This window comes from Mytilus californianus, unplaced genomic scaffold, assembly GCF_021869535.1.
Source record: "Mytilus californianus isolate M0D057914Y unplaced genomic scaffold, xbMytCali1.0.p SCAF_9, whole genome shotgun sequence".
In the NCBI taxonomy this organism is placed as follows: domain Eukaryota; kingdom Metazoa; phylum Mollusca; class Bivalvia; order Mytilida; family Mytilidae; genus Mytilus; species Mytilus californianus.
The window spans coordinates 2,026,292-2,040,987 of record NW_026262745.1 but is presented as its reverse complement, the minus strand read 5'-3'; the positions used below and the strand labels follow the sequence as shown (position 1 = coordinate 2,040,987).

The 14,696-nt window shown below is 33.3% G+C and overlaps 1 long non-coding RNA gene across 1 annotated transcript; it reads right to left on the bottom strand.

The window, feature by feature from the left end:
* Positions 1 to 10,794: 10,794 nt before the first annotated feature.
* LOC127716158 (uncharacterized) lies at positions 10,795 to 13,094 on the bottom strand. The gene is made up of 2 exons (XR_007988786.1): positions 12,991 to 13,094; positions 10,795 to 10,985 (listed from the first exon to the last, which is right to left on the bottom strand). It is a non-coding gene; the product is annotated as an uncharacterized LOC127716158 (long non-coding RNA).
* Positions 13,095 to 14,696: the final 1,602 nt, after the last annotated feature.

The following is a 14,696-nucleotide window of genomic DNA, read 5'->3' as shown; positions in this document are numbered from 1 at the left end:
AGTGTGTGTTTTTATATTGGTTTTCTTACTATTATATAACGTACTTGTGGACATAGGATCGATCACCAAATATTATACAATTCAAAAATATTTCTAATTTACTGTTTATATGTATATTTGCTATCAAATATAACAGTACAATGGAAGACTGTTAGTTGAATTTCTATACAAAGCAGTCATTTTTCAATTCTATTGAATAATGCTATAAAAAAAAATACTGGAAACAATGTCATATTTATTTTAATCTATTATTCCACGTAAAATATATAACTTTTCGTTTGATATACAAACTATAATAAAAGGAGATATTTGAAATACTTATACGTTAATGTGACAATATAAGCCTACATTTAGCGATTATATTCTAAAATAAATCAATAATATCGAAATGAGTTGAAATTAGACAAAACTTTTCATGAATAGTCTCAGATGTAAGAAGCCTTTGGCGTTTCTTGAGATAACATGAAATCGGATCATATCGTGCAAAATTATATATATATATATATATATATAGTTAACAACGTCACGAATAAAACATTATATAGTTTGTTCTGACTATCTTTCTTACAAGAAACGTAATAATTTGCTATTGAGCATTATTTACATGTAGTTTCTGCGAGTCTAGTTTTCATTTGTTTTGGGTCAAATTTTCAGATTACTTCTCAACCAGAAAAGAAAAAAAAACTTGCACACAAATAAAAGCACTTCAAAAACTAAACATGTCATACAATTTGACTCAATTTGTTAACATTAAAATCATTCTTGCTCAATATTTGTATCTAGGAAACTATAAATCCCGGCTTTTGAAAGCAGAACAAAGAAAAACATAACTTTTTATCGTATTCTGTATTTCGTCATTGGTATATGTATGTTAAAGATGACCACGGATTTGTTCCTTTTTTCGTAGCCACAATCCTGTAATCCTTTAATCGTCATTGGCATATTTAATTTATTTTAGCTTGGCATGAACAGCATGACTGGTGCCACTTATGGAAAGGGAACTGCTGTCCCTTATAAAGCACCAGTGTTCACCAAGTCTTTTCAGTTTGTTTCGTGTTTGATTTTGCTTTCGATTTCCGAGGTTTTTGTTTCTATCGGTTACGGTTTTTCCGATTTTTTTTATCCTGAAGAAAAACTGTTCGTATTTTCATTTCACATTCGTTCATGTTTTAGGATTTTAAATTTGCAGGTAATAATTGTTTCTACATTTTGAATGTCTTATTGATTATAATAAAAAAAAGCAACTATCCATTCCCATACAGCCTCATCAAGGACTATATCTCTCCCGTAACGTGACATGTGTAGCTGCTTTCGGAACATCTGTTTTCATCCCGGTTTGTAATGTCTTAGCCTGTAATTCAGTGGTTGTCGTTTGCTGCAGTATATTATATTTGTTTTTCGTTCATTACTTTGCACATAAATCAGGTTGTCAGTTTTCTCGTTTGAATTTTTTTACATTTGTCATTTTGGGGCTTTTTATAGCTGACTATGCGGTATGGGCTTTGCTCATTGTTGAAGGCCGTACGGTGACCTATCGTTGTTAACTTCTATGTCTTTTGGTCTCTTTTGAAAAGTTGTCTCATTGGCATTCGTACCACATCTTCTTACTGCTCTATTTATTTATGCTTTGTAATCGCTGTCATTTGTTCAGTTTTTTTGTTTTTTTTTTGTTTTTTTTTTTTTGGGGGGGGGGGGGGTCTTTTCGTTGGCCACATTATTGTTGGTTTTTCTTTGAATTACGATGTTTTATTGACGTTTTGGCATTTTCTTACGTATAATATATAATTGACGTATCAAAGTAAACATGCATATATTCGTATAATTACATTGTCGTTATTTTCTTGCGTGTTGCCATTTTGTCACAGCACGATTGAGACATATTGCTAACACGAACGTAAAGCAAGGAAAGGAAATCAATCATTAATGCTGTATGGTTATTTTTATTTTTAACTAACTTGATCTATCGCTTCACGTGTGATTTCTGGTCGTCTGGTGCTTATCGATCATTGTAAGGTTTAAAGTTCAAATTCAAATATGGCTATGGAAAATAGGAGGTGTGGGTATACGTTCTTGAGACAGCCACAAAATACATCTTCATGTGACGATATGGTTATGAACAATCGACGTTTGTCAGTACAATATTTCAAGCTCGAAATGGCAAAGAAAATCAAAATGTAAAAAAGTATCGAAAACAAACTGACAACGCTATGTCAAAAACCGAAAAACAACAAAAAGACAAACAACAGTATACAAAACACAACATAGAAAACTAAAGATTGAGCAACGTATAATCCACTAAAAATCGGAGGTGATCTCAAGTGCTTCGGAAGTGTAAGCAGATCCTACTCCACATGTAACATCCGCCGTGTTGCTTATGTAAGTACAAACCCGGTGATAAGTCTAATTCGGTAGATCACATTCATGTAAAAGAGGACTGGATTTTGGTTACGACAATTGGAACATATCCGTGGTATTCTGTGGAACAGATATTTTAAAACCGTTAACCAACTCGTGATGGCGTCCGTAAAATTTTTTGAATTGATGATTTCAACTTCACCACTTGAAACTCCTGGTTCAATAGATTCTTTGTGAGCAGCAATTGTATACCAAGGAAATCATAATTGGTAATGCAAGCTCTGGAATATATTATCAACTGGGAGATATGTACTCCATATGCAGGCGCTGCTGGAATCTTGCTAAATAAAAATAGAAAGTTCACAATTCTGAAGCTGAAATCATCTCCTTTGTTGTAAAGTGTTGTTCTCAACCGACCCTCATTGTCAATCTCTAGATGTACAATGTAAATCAAGATATGAGGCAGACTTAACTGTATCTGGTATATCATTATTTCAAGTTCGATGGGATAAATCCGTTCAACAAAGTCACAAAACTTTGAATTATGTAGTGAGAAGACACCATCTATATAGTGGAAAGTGAGGTTAAAGGATAATAATAGCTTCTTTTCATTCTTCCCGAGAAGCTCCTGGCTGTATGAAATCCGCCACATATGATAAAGTAACAAGTCGGTGATAAGAGGAGCACAACTTGTTCCCATGGAATTGCCGATTGTTTGTTGAAAAACACGTCCTTCAAACGCCATAAATATTGTGTGAAGAAATCAAGCATCTCAATAATATCAGTTTCAGAGAAATTGATTTTGAATCAGAGTGATTTTTAACAAACGACGATTAATCCCTTCCTTCGACACTTGTATCTACGTTGGTCATTCTTTTTTATGAAACAAAGCAGTACTAATTCTTTCAATTATAATACACACCAAAAACACTACAATAAACAAAACAACAGTAAAGATACCTTCTCAAAAGAAGTTTGCAGTTACTGAAAGCAATTTCAATTTTCTTTGGTTGCTGATATAAAATGATGCCTACTTACACGATGATATCTACCTTCATCACTTACAGTGTATATTAAAATAGGGTTAAAACAATTTGAATTTTGAAAATTCTTGTTGATTAAGTTAAAACAAAACGTTGAATTACTATATAGATCAATTATATGAAACGATTAAAGAAATAAAGAGTCAGCTCGCGTTATCTCAAAGATGGTCTGATTACAAAAAAAAACAAATCATGATAACTGAATATGCGACTCTGCATTTTACTTTGAGATAAAAGGAAATTTGAGATGAAGTGAGTTTGAGTAACGAGAGGGGAACTACACTTGTACACGTAAAACTGTTTATACATGAATTATACAATGACATCTGATTGATAACTGACATGTACTTTCTTTTTCATATAATTCACAACTTCTCGTTCATTTCTGTAGCGTTGTTTTCATATGCATGAACCATACTGATATCTGTTAGATCACCATTTCTCTCGCTTTTAATGTTCTTTCTTTTGTTGTATCGGCAGGTCCAGAGGAAACACGAACCGCCTAGCAAAACGAACAAGACAGCTGCTGCTATACCACCAATTTTTGCATTCTCTGTATATTTCGCCAAAAGATCGCCATAGTAAGGTCCGTCGACATTTAATCCTTTACGTATAACGTAGATGGAGTTATCGTCCATCACAATGACACAATAATAAACACCGAAGTCTTCGTCATTGATACGTTTGATAGTAACGTTAAAACCCGAAGAATCCATTTCCCAACATTTTTTCCGTCTACAGATAGGAGCGGTGCTATCATTCATGTAAGTTTTTCCGGAAGGGAAAATCCACTGTCTTGTATGAATGTTAGACAGGTCAATTTTTGTAGCATTTACATCACTATCCATACACTCTAGAGTGACTTTTTTAAAATATGGTTCTTTGATATCATTGGCATCAATGCAGATTATTATACAGACTACAAATATGGTTAGGTAAGATGTGAATGGCATTGTTGTGCTGAAATATAAAAGAAAATAAATGATATACTGGCAGTGAATTAAATGAAAAACACACAGTGATAACGAAAATAGCATTGAAATCGCGTAGATGCATTTTATTCTCAATGACTTTTCATATAACTGTAATAATCTACCTAAATTTTGGTAAATGACATTTTATGAGCTATTGAAGTCTTATATGAAAAGAAAAATGGGTGTAATGGGGCAAAATATTTTACCCTGTTATCATAGGAAAAAAAAAAACAAGGAGTCCGAACATCTGACAAAAATTCCTAAACCTCACCTAAGTACAAAAAAATTTACATCCTTAATGTCATATCTTTATGTTTGTTTTTTTTTTTTTGCTATTTAGAGAATTCTGTGTTTATGGCAGATGTTTGTTAGTTTTTATACGCCCGTTGACGGAACGAATTATGGTATACCGTTGTCCGTCCGTCTGTCTGTCCGTCCGTTCGTCCGACCGTCCGTCCGTCCTTTAACCATATCTATTGACGTGAGCTCCCTTTCGATTTTTATAAATTTTAGATTTTAGGTTTCCGAGTTATGGGATTTTATTCATTAAAAAAGGGGGGTCTTCCAGTTTCGGACAATAACTCAAAAATGCTTTGAGCATTTTTAATGAAACTTTGGTGAAATTGTTTATATGTACTGACGTGAGCTCCCTTTCGATTTTTATAAATTTTAGATTTTACGTTTCCGAGTAATGGAATTTTACGCATATAAAGGGGGATTTTCCAGTTTTCGGACAATAACCCAAAACTTCTTTGAGCAGTTTTCATGAAACTTTGGTGACTGGTTTATATCTATTAAAATAACCTCCCTTTAGTTTTTTTTTTTATAAATTTCTGATATGACATTGAGGAGTTATGGAACTTTATTATATGAAAAAGCAACGGGCATATCATGCGATCATGGTGCAGCTCTTTATTTTTTAATTTATTCAGAACTTGTGCAGACTTTGGACGATTCAGATGTTGACATATTGTATAGACATGTGGTTATTGTTGACGACCATAACACACTAGATGCCGTCCTGTTTTTGTCTTATTTGTCTCGCTTCGATGGTATCACATCAATTTATTCCTCACGTTTTATTTTATTCGTATATATGATATTAGTTATCTGTCAAAAAGATAAAAATAATATTTGTAAGAAAAGGCTCATCAAACAAGCAGAAATACGTTTTATATTTTCTGTCAATGGCATGGAGTGTTCATACTGCAATTGAATAGTCCTTTACATGTTTAATTTAATCATTCTGACAAATTCAAAAAATGGCAAATTGCAGCAACGCATAACTACACGTTGGGCTACACAACCAAAAGGGAGCACAAAGGATAACCAACGCCTCTAAAGTCAACTAAGCCGCCCTCTTTACCATGGGAGTCGCAGCTTCAATTTTAAGTATTTATGTAGATATACACGTCCAAATGCGTTACTTCATTCTTACTTTATTAGTTTCATTTTAATTTGGGTTTTTTTATCGTACAAAAGGAACACTAGGGCTGTGTCGAGATATATGGGAAAAGGGAAATAACTCAAATGCCGCCATGTAAAATTCCATAAAATGTCAGAATATTGGATCTGACACATTGAAAGTTTTATGCTACTCGGTAACCAATTTAGTTATAAATCCCCAATATAATCATCCATAAACATTAGAACAAAAAGCCTTATATATTCCACTTGTAGTATCAGTGTGGTCTTCGATATTATCTCTTACTTTCCATTTCCAAATATACATATATGTGTCGAGAAATTTGTCTGAACTTTCGCTTACACTAATTATCTACCAGTGATATATTCCGTTATGAAATAAAGGTACATGTATGCTTTAAAAAATCTAGAAACTTTCAACATCATATAACATGTAAAACTCACCTTAGAAAGTATAAAGATGTAAAAATCCACAAAAAGTTTGTAAACACTTATGTCATTATCTTGATATGCTATAACGGTAAGTACATGTACAAAATGTACCTGTTGCCGGTCTACAAAACTCCGGTGAAGAAAATTCAAATTTAAGTAAAGGTAAAGGACTATTTACAAAGTACTTAGTCAAATTTTATTTAGTGTATGCAGGGTCATATCTCATTATAACTGATACTATGGATAATGCGTACTAGATAACAGAGTATGGCAAGTATATACCATGATCAAACATTTACCTTTATTTATCTTATTTGTTCATGCATATATTATAAACTATTCGATGATAAATTATGTACATGAATATAGTACACTCTCTTAAATCAAGTGACAAAAAATTAACAGATTATTCATGAAATAAAGAGGAATATAAAGATTGTCTAAAGTCTTCAAGATTGTTCTCTTTGGTTGAAATATCTTTTATCTAAAGTCTGAAGTACAAAATCAGTATAATAGATGACACAATCGAAATAGAATATGTGAGTCATTCCGGATCAGTTGATACACATCCGGTTATGTAGATTTTTTATTGAGAGAAAACAAAATCGAATTCATCTTTAATTTATACAATTTTATTTAAGTGTTCGCAGATTGATTCGAATCTGGATTTTATGCCAAGAACTAAGTAATTCTTAGTCTTTTAGTTTTTAAAGAACTTCTATATGATTAACAGAGCGACATATGTACGATCATCATTTGCATCCTACATGTATCTTCTATCGTTTACTATAGCATTACAAGATTGAAATAAGATATCATTATAAAATACCGCAATAGCAATGGGAAAATCTCTAGTATCTCATGATTATATATATATTAAAATAATCTTCGAAGCCAAATATACCAAACTTTTAGTTATGTCGCATCAATGGTTGTTCAACAGTTCACTCGAAACGGTACAGACCGTGTGTAAGCTAATCTCGTAAACCATTTTGTGCTATATTACCAGTGTGTCGTCCGAAACAGAAATATATGTTTGCAACCGAATAAGTATTGAAAAAAATACTTCTGTTTTAGATATATTTCCATTATGGCTTTATCAAAATGCATTAAGTATATTATAACATTAGTTTCTTATAGGCAACACAAAGCAAGCCCTCACCATCTTTTTAGGCTACAGGTTTAGGAACGGAAAATACTCTCATATTACTTTGAAATATGTATAGACCCTCATGCGGTATAATTGACATTGAGACAACTATTCATAAATACCAAAGAACAAAGATGTTAACAACTACAGATCACCGTACGAAACTAACAAATCCATGATATAAGAACAAGAATGTACGCTATGCCGGGACCACACACACTCTGTTCTACAGATCACCGTACGAAACCAACAAATCCATGATATAAAACAAGAATGTACGCTATGCCGAGACCACACACACTCTGTTCTACAGATCACCGTACGAAACTAACAAATCCATGATATAAAACAAGAATGTACGCTATGCCGAGACCACACACACTCTGTTCTACAGATCTCCGTACGAAACTAACAAATCCATGATATAAAAACAAGAATGTACGCTATGCCGAGACCACACACACTCTGTTCTACAGATCACCGTACGACACTAACAAATCCATGATATAAAACAAGAATGTACGCTATGCCGAGACCACACACACTCTGTTCTACAGATCACCGTACGACACTAACAAATCCATGATATAAAACAAGAATGTACGCTATGCAGAGACCACACACACTCTGTTCTACAGATCACCGTACGACACTAACAAATCCATGATATAAAAACAAGAATGTACGCTATGCCGAGACCACAAACACTCTGTTATACAGATCACCGTACGAAACTAATAAATCCATGATATAAAACAAGAATATACGCTATGCCGAGACCACACACACTCTGTTCTACAGATCACCGTACGACACTAACAAATCCATGATATAAAAACAAGAATGTACGCTATGCCGAAACCACACACACTCTGTTCTACAGATCACCGTACGACACTAACAAATCCATGATATAAAACAAGAATGTACGCTATGCCGAGACCACACACACTCTGTTCTACAGATCACCCTACTAAACTAACAAATCAATGATATACAACAAGAATGTACGCTATGCCGAGACCACACACACTCTGTTCTACAGATCACCGTACGACACTAACAAATCCATGATATAAAAACAAGAATGTACGCTATGCCGAGACCACACACACTCTGTTCTACAGATCACCGTACGAAACTAACAAATCCATGATATAAAACAAGAATGTACGCTATGCCGAGACCACACACACTCTGTTCTACAGATCACCGTACGAAACTAACAAATCTATGATATAAAACAAGAATGTACGCTATGCCGAGACCACACACACTCTGTTCTACAGATCACCGTACGAAACTAACAAATCCATGATATAAAACAAGAATGTACGCTATGCCGAGACCACACACACTCTGTTCTACAGATCACCGTACGAAACTAACAAATCCATGATATAAAACAAGAATGTACGCTATGCCGAGACCACACACACTCTGTTCTACAGATCACCGTACGACACTAACAAATCCATGATATAAAAACAAGAATGTACGCTATGCCGAGACCACACACACTCTGTTCTACAGATCACCGTACGACACTTACAAATCCATGATATAAAACAAGAATGTACGCTATGCCGAGACCACACACACTCTGTTATACAGATCACCGTACGAAACTAACAAATCCATGATATAAAACAAGAATGTACGCTATGCCGAGACCACACACACTCTGTTCTACAGATCACCGTACGAAACTAACAAATCCATGATATAAAAACAAGAATGTACGCTATGCCGAGACCACACACACTCTGTTCTACAGATCACCGTACGACACTAACAAATCCATGATATAAAAACAAGAATGTACGCTATGCCGAGACCACACACACTCTGTTCTACAGATCACCGTACGACACTAACAAATCCATGATATAAAAACAAGAATGTACGCTATGCCGAAACCACACACACTCTGTTCAGTAGTCGAAGAGAAATATGTGCCGAAAATCTAATAGTTCATTCAGCATTTTGAAAATTTAAAGTATAGGCACACAGAAGGTAATCCCACTTTACAACTTATCATTGAACACTACTAATTATTTTGTGGTAACAAGTGGAACACTTCTTACATATCAAGTACAGTTAAAGACTCTCTAAAAGGCGTGTCTAAATCATCATTTAAAACAAATAAAGAAAAACTATTGAAAAGTATCATTTATCTGAAAAAGGTAATGCTATCCAATAAATTGGACGATACCAGTTTGGTATAAAGGAATGTGTTTTTAAAATTTCTTCAAAAAAGGTTCAAAGTGGTTAATTACAATCAAAGATTTAGAATAAGTCTTTTCTTGTTGTGTGTGATAGAAAAATTGCCATGAGTGCTATAAACACAAATCGTCGAATATATTTCTCACATCTTTACTTTACACCTAATTAACCTCTACCTAAATTTTATCATCGGTACAAGGACATCATTAGTACATATAAACCAACGTGCATACATCTTATACGTTCGGGTATTTCACATCCCATCTTGCTTAGTTCCTTCTGTTACCTATTATAACATCGGACTCGGACTTCATTTAAACATAGTTTTACTGTTCATATTGCTGTGTGTTTGTTTATTCCGCATTGGCTAGAGGTAAAGGGGGATGGTTGAGATCTCACAAAACATGTTTAACTCGCCGCATTTTTGCGCCTGTTCCAAGTCGGGAATCTTATCCTTCTTTAGTCTTGTGTGTTTTTAAATTTTAGTTCATTTGTAAGTTTCGGAGTTTAGTGTGACGTCCATTTCGTTGAACTAGTATACATTATTGTTTAGGAGCCAACTAAAGCACGCCTCCGGATGCGGGAATTTCTCGCTGCGTTGAAGGCACATTGGAGGCCTTGGACTGTTTTGTTTTTTTTGCACTTTGGTCGGGTTGTTGTCTCTTTGACACATATCCCGTTTTCATTCTCTATTCAGTTGTAGTCTTAATGTGGATAGCATTTGAAAATTGACCAATCTCAATCAAGCTTTTGCACCATTGATTGGATCAAAATAGAATATTTTGACTTAACAAAACTTCAGTATTATTCCTGTTAAAGGAGGAGCTATGACTAGGCTTCTGAAATGTATTCATATATTCTTACAATTAAAGTGTATTTTACCCAAAAAAAATGTGAACATACATGTATATAGGCGAATGGTCTGTTTTTTTATGGCTCATATTATGTGACAACGAACGACGAAGGTACAAAAGCTCATACTAGTCTTAAACAGGGAAAGCTATAATATCACTAGATGTATTTTAATTTTTGCGTCGTTGGGGTGCTGTCTCATTTACATATACCCAAAACATTTATTATACAAAATCTAAAGACTAAATTTCTTTGCCAGTCTGAAAATTTAATATCAATTACTAGTATTTATTGAAATTAGTGTCTTTAAAAAATGCTTTTCTGCGATTTTTTTAAGTTTTGTATTCCAGTTGATTTTATTGATAAAATGCACTGAAAGACTTATGAAGTTATATTCTTGTTTTGGGTTACACATATAAGTGTATATCTGTTCACAGTAAACTTTCTCTTTTGATTTACGTTGTAACATGAAATCGTGACTTCAAAAGATTTCAATTGGCATCAACCTCTCTGACAAAATCCATGGTCCTGAAATATAAATATATATTATCAAATATGAATACAAACATAAATGTTCTTATTTAAACGTAAAGAAATGACAATATACTTGTGATGCACTATTTGGTATATTTGTATACGGGTTTTTCCTGTTTAACCTACATGTACAGAATATAGTGGAATTTCAATGCAAAACGTTTGAACGAAAAAAATCTTATACATTATTTAATGCATAAACGCCAAACAAACCTAAGTGTTACCCTAAAAACCATCTAATGACATCACTTATTTAATTTGTGTGAATCCAAAAGTGTTGCAAACAATTTCTTTACTTTCAGTTTCATTTGGCCATATTCGAAATGTTTTTTTGGTGTTTCCATATAAGTTTGGTTGGTTTATGTTGGTATCTCTGGACGTTTTGTCCAATCAAATTTGAATTATGATACTCCTGTGCCATTCATAGCTTAGCATAAAATTCCTTGTTTTGCACAATTATAAAGCCATCTTTGTAGAACTTCCACTTTTGGTTTATGTTATCGTACTGTTTTTCTATGAACATACAAGTCTATCTTAATATCAAAACAAAACTTATCAAAGAAACAAAGCATATAGTTTGTAGCGACAGACTCGCGTTGCAGCTACACAAGACTCAACAGTGACACTCGCAACCAAACATTTGTACGACCAAACCAAATACGAAATTGAAGAAAAATTTCTAATAGTTGTGACAAAAATGGTTAAGGCCATCTATTCCTTGAAGTAGAAAAAGCTTAGTGTTTTAATTATCTAAACCTTTTAAGCACATCAGCTGTACAGTTAACATGGTTAATGACCGTATCAATGATATTCAATGTTAAAACAAGAATGCTGACTGCTGGGCTGGTGATAGTTTAATAGACAAAACGTCAAACAGCAGTGACATTGATATGTATGCAATATTAACGAAAATGTATGCAGATGAAAAATAATTTCAAATTAGTCAATAATTAAATCACTTGAGTTCGTTATTGATTCTATGATCTTTTATAAGAGGACCAGTTAACAGATCTGCGCAAAATTTTACAACTTCATTATGCACTAAATGAATTTTAATCTGAGACTACCGATTTAATCTGTTTTTAATAGTTTGCCGATGTATTTATATATTTTGTAACGTAAGTTTACACGAAAATGACAATAATATTTTGTGCTTAAATTTTGATTTGCGATGGACATCAAAACTGCAAGTTATAAATGCTTGATTGTTGTTGTTTAACTTGCAGCATTCTTGGTTATACCATGGCGGCCAGTTGTTAATGGTCGAGAAATCCGGAATACCCGGATGAACCACCAACCTTTGGGCAGGAAAACTGGCCATTTTAGTCAATTAACATCGGAGTCGAACGCACCTTGCCATAATTGGGATTCAAACTCACAACCTTAGTGTTGACAGGCTAATAATCACCGAAGACCACTCGGGCACCGAGGCAACTGCTGCAAGTTATAGGATGTGAAAACTTTTATATGTATAGTCAAAATAACAATAATTAACATGTATATTGTGTATATTCAGCATTGATATTTATTAGTGACTTTTACTGCACAAAATAATGTTTTGTAATCATAAAATTTATGAAAAGGATGTCGAGGTCAACTCGCTCCTATTGGACAAACTAATCACCGATACAATGTCAAGTGTTACATGTGGTGAACATTTATTAGACGCAATCCTGTGTAATCTAACAAATATCATCTGATGAAGCAGCTAAATGACTATAAATACTAATCGGTGTAACTATTTTTTTTTCTAAGTAATATGTTAGAAAATGGCATAATCTTCAAAATGTAACGTTGAATTTATAAAGAAATTAAGTCATTCGAAAAGGAGAAGGACAACTAATACATACAACAAAGTTAGACTATGCAGATTCTTGATTTAAAAAAAAGCTGGCAGCATATATTGTTTTACGCTCTTGCGGGAAAGGTATACCCGTGTCTCGACATCAAAGGCACTTGTAGGATGCTTCAAAATAAGTGACAATGAATTAATACTTACATACGACACTTATCACATCGGCTGAAAAGAATGAAATAAATAAATTGAAAAAAAATATTAACAAAATCTTCATAGGACAAATTGTTATGAAAACTGAATACTAGAATAGATTCTAGCATATGAGTCTAGAAAATTCAAAGCATGTAAAATCTCAGGAATTTCATGAATTTAAATGGAGTTATTATAGACGTTACGCACGATATTGCGTCTCAAACGGTAACGTCATTTTTTTTACGTTTTACGGCGATTAATGATTATCATGATTATATTGGGGATATTTTTTTTATTTCGCTTGCAATTTCTGTTTTGCACATTAATGTTTGGTTGTACTTAATATGCATGAAATATTTCCCACTGAAAGTAACGTAAGCAACAAACAACAAAATATATCGTATTTGGGTAATGCATAAGTCTATATGAAAAAGAAGATATATACGGTATGATGAGTGCCAATGAGACAACTCTCTACCAGAGACCAATGGACATAAAACGTAATAAAATGCAATGTTTCCCCATTTTGATCCGAAAAGGAAGACGATATATATTTTGATTTAATTAAAAAATGTTTGTCGGGAATTACAAGTTAAACGGGTCTTGCTTATAAAATTCACTGTACTTTCTTTAATAACGGAACAATTAGATTAAGAGATGAAAAGATTGTCAGAAAAAAGGTTAATTCTATTCATCTCATATGTTTACAAGCCTTGTATGTTATGGAGAGGTATATAGCCACGCTTCAGGTCCAATTTTATTTTTTACGTTCAAGTTCTATACATATGAATCTTATTGCTGAGAAATAAAAAAAATCGCAGTTTTATGCTCCCCAAATTTGAAAATTTGAAAAAGATTATTTTTTATCCTCTCGTAATACACAATTTTTTCACAACTAAAGAACCTCATCTAAACGAACAACCCCAGCTATTGGATTTTTTTTTATACTTTGTTGTCTTTTTGATAGTGTCTGACTATCAAGAAAATTCTATCTGAGGAAATATATACAGATGATCCACCATAAATAGCGTCCCGAATTTACAACGTTCAAAACGTATGAAAATCGTCCAGTGGACAAACTTGCAAGACATTTCATTTCTTTGAAAACGAAGTCGTTTTGACTACGCAAATTATCAAAAAGTATGTAGCTGTTTCGTAGAGTTAGAGTACAATTACGGAAAAGCAATATTTAGCATGCAACAAATCTCAATTTTCAATAATAACGTCGCAAATGACAGTTTATTTGTAAAAAACGGCGAAATCCGACATTGGACATCTTGCAAGACATTTGCCAGAAGCCGTTGCCTTTTTATATGTGGTGTGAGTGCTGCAAAAATTCGATTTTGATATGGTCTATATATGTACTTTTGTGAGCATAATTTACACAAACGAAATTTTATATAATCTTACATTTTGAAACCTATAAATTTTGATAACTTAAGATTTTCCTAAATCTGACCATAATGGACACTTTTTGTTTTTGCCAAAAAATAACGTTGGTTGTTACAGGAACGCATATTCAATAATATTGTAATACTTTATATATAAAGCATATCATTCATTCAAATTTTCGCGGATATAACACTGTTTTGAAGAACACAAACACCCCTGCTAAAGTTATTATGCGTATAGTCTGTTACGTCTGACACGCATATTTTGGACGTTTTGTCAATATGTTGTCCTTATTTTAGACTATTGTAAAATATGATAAAACA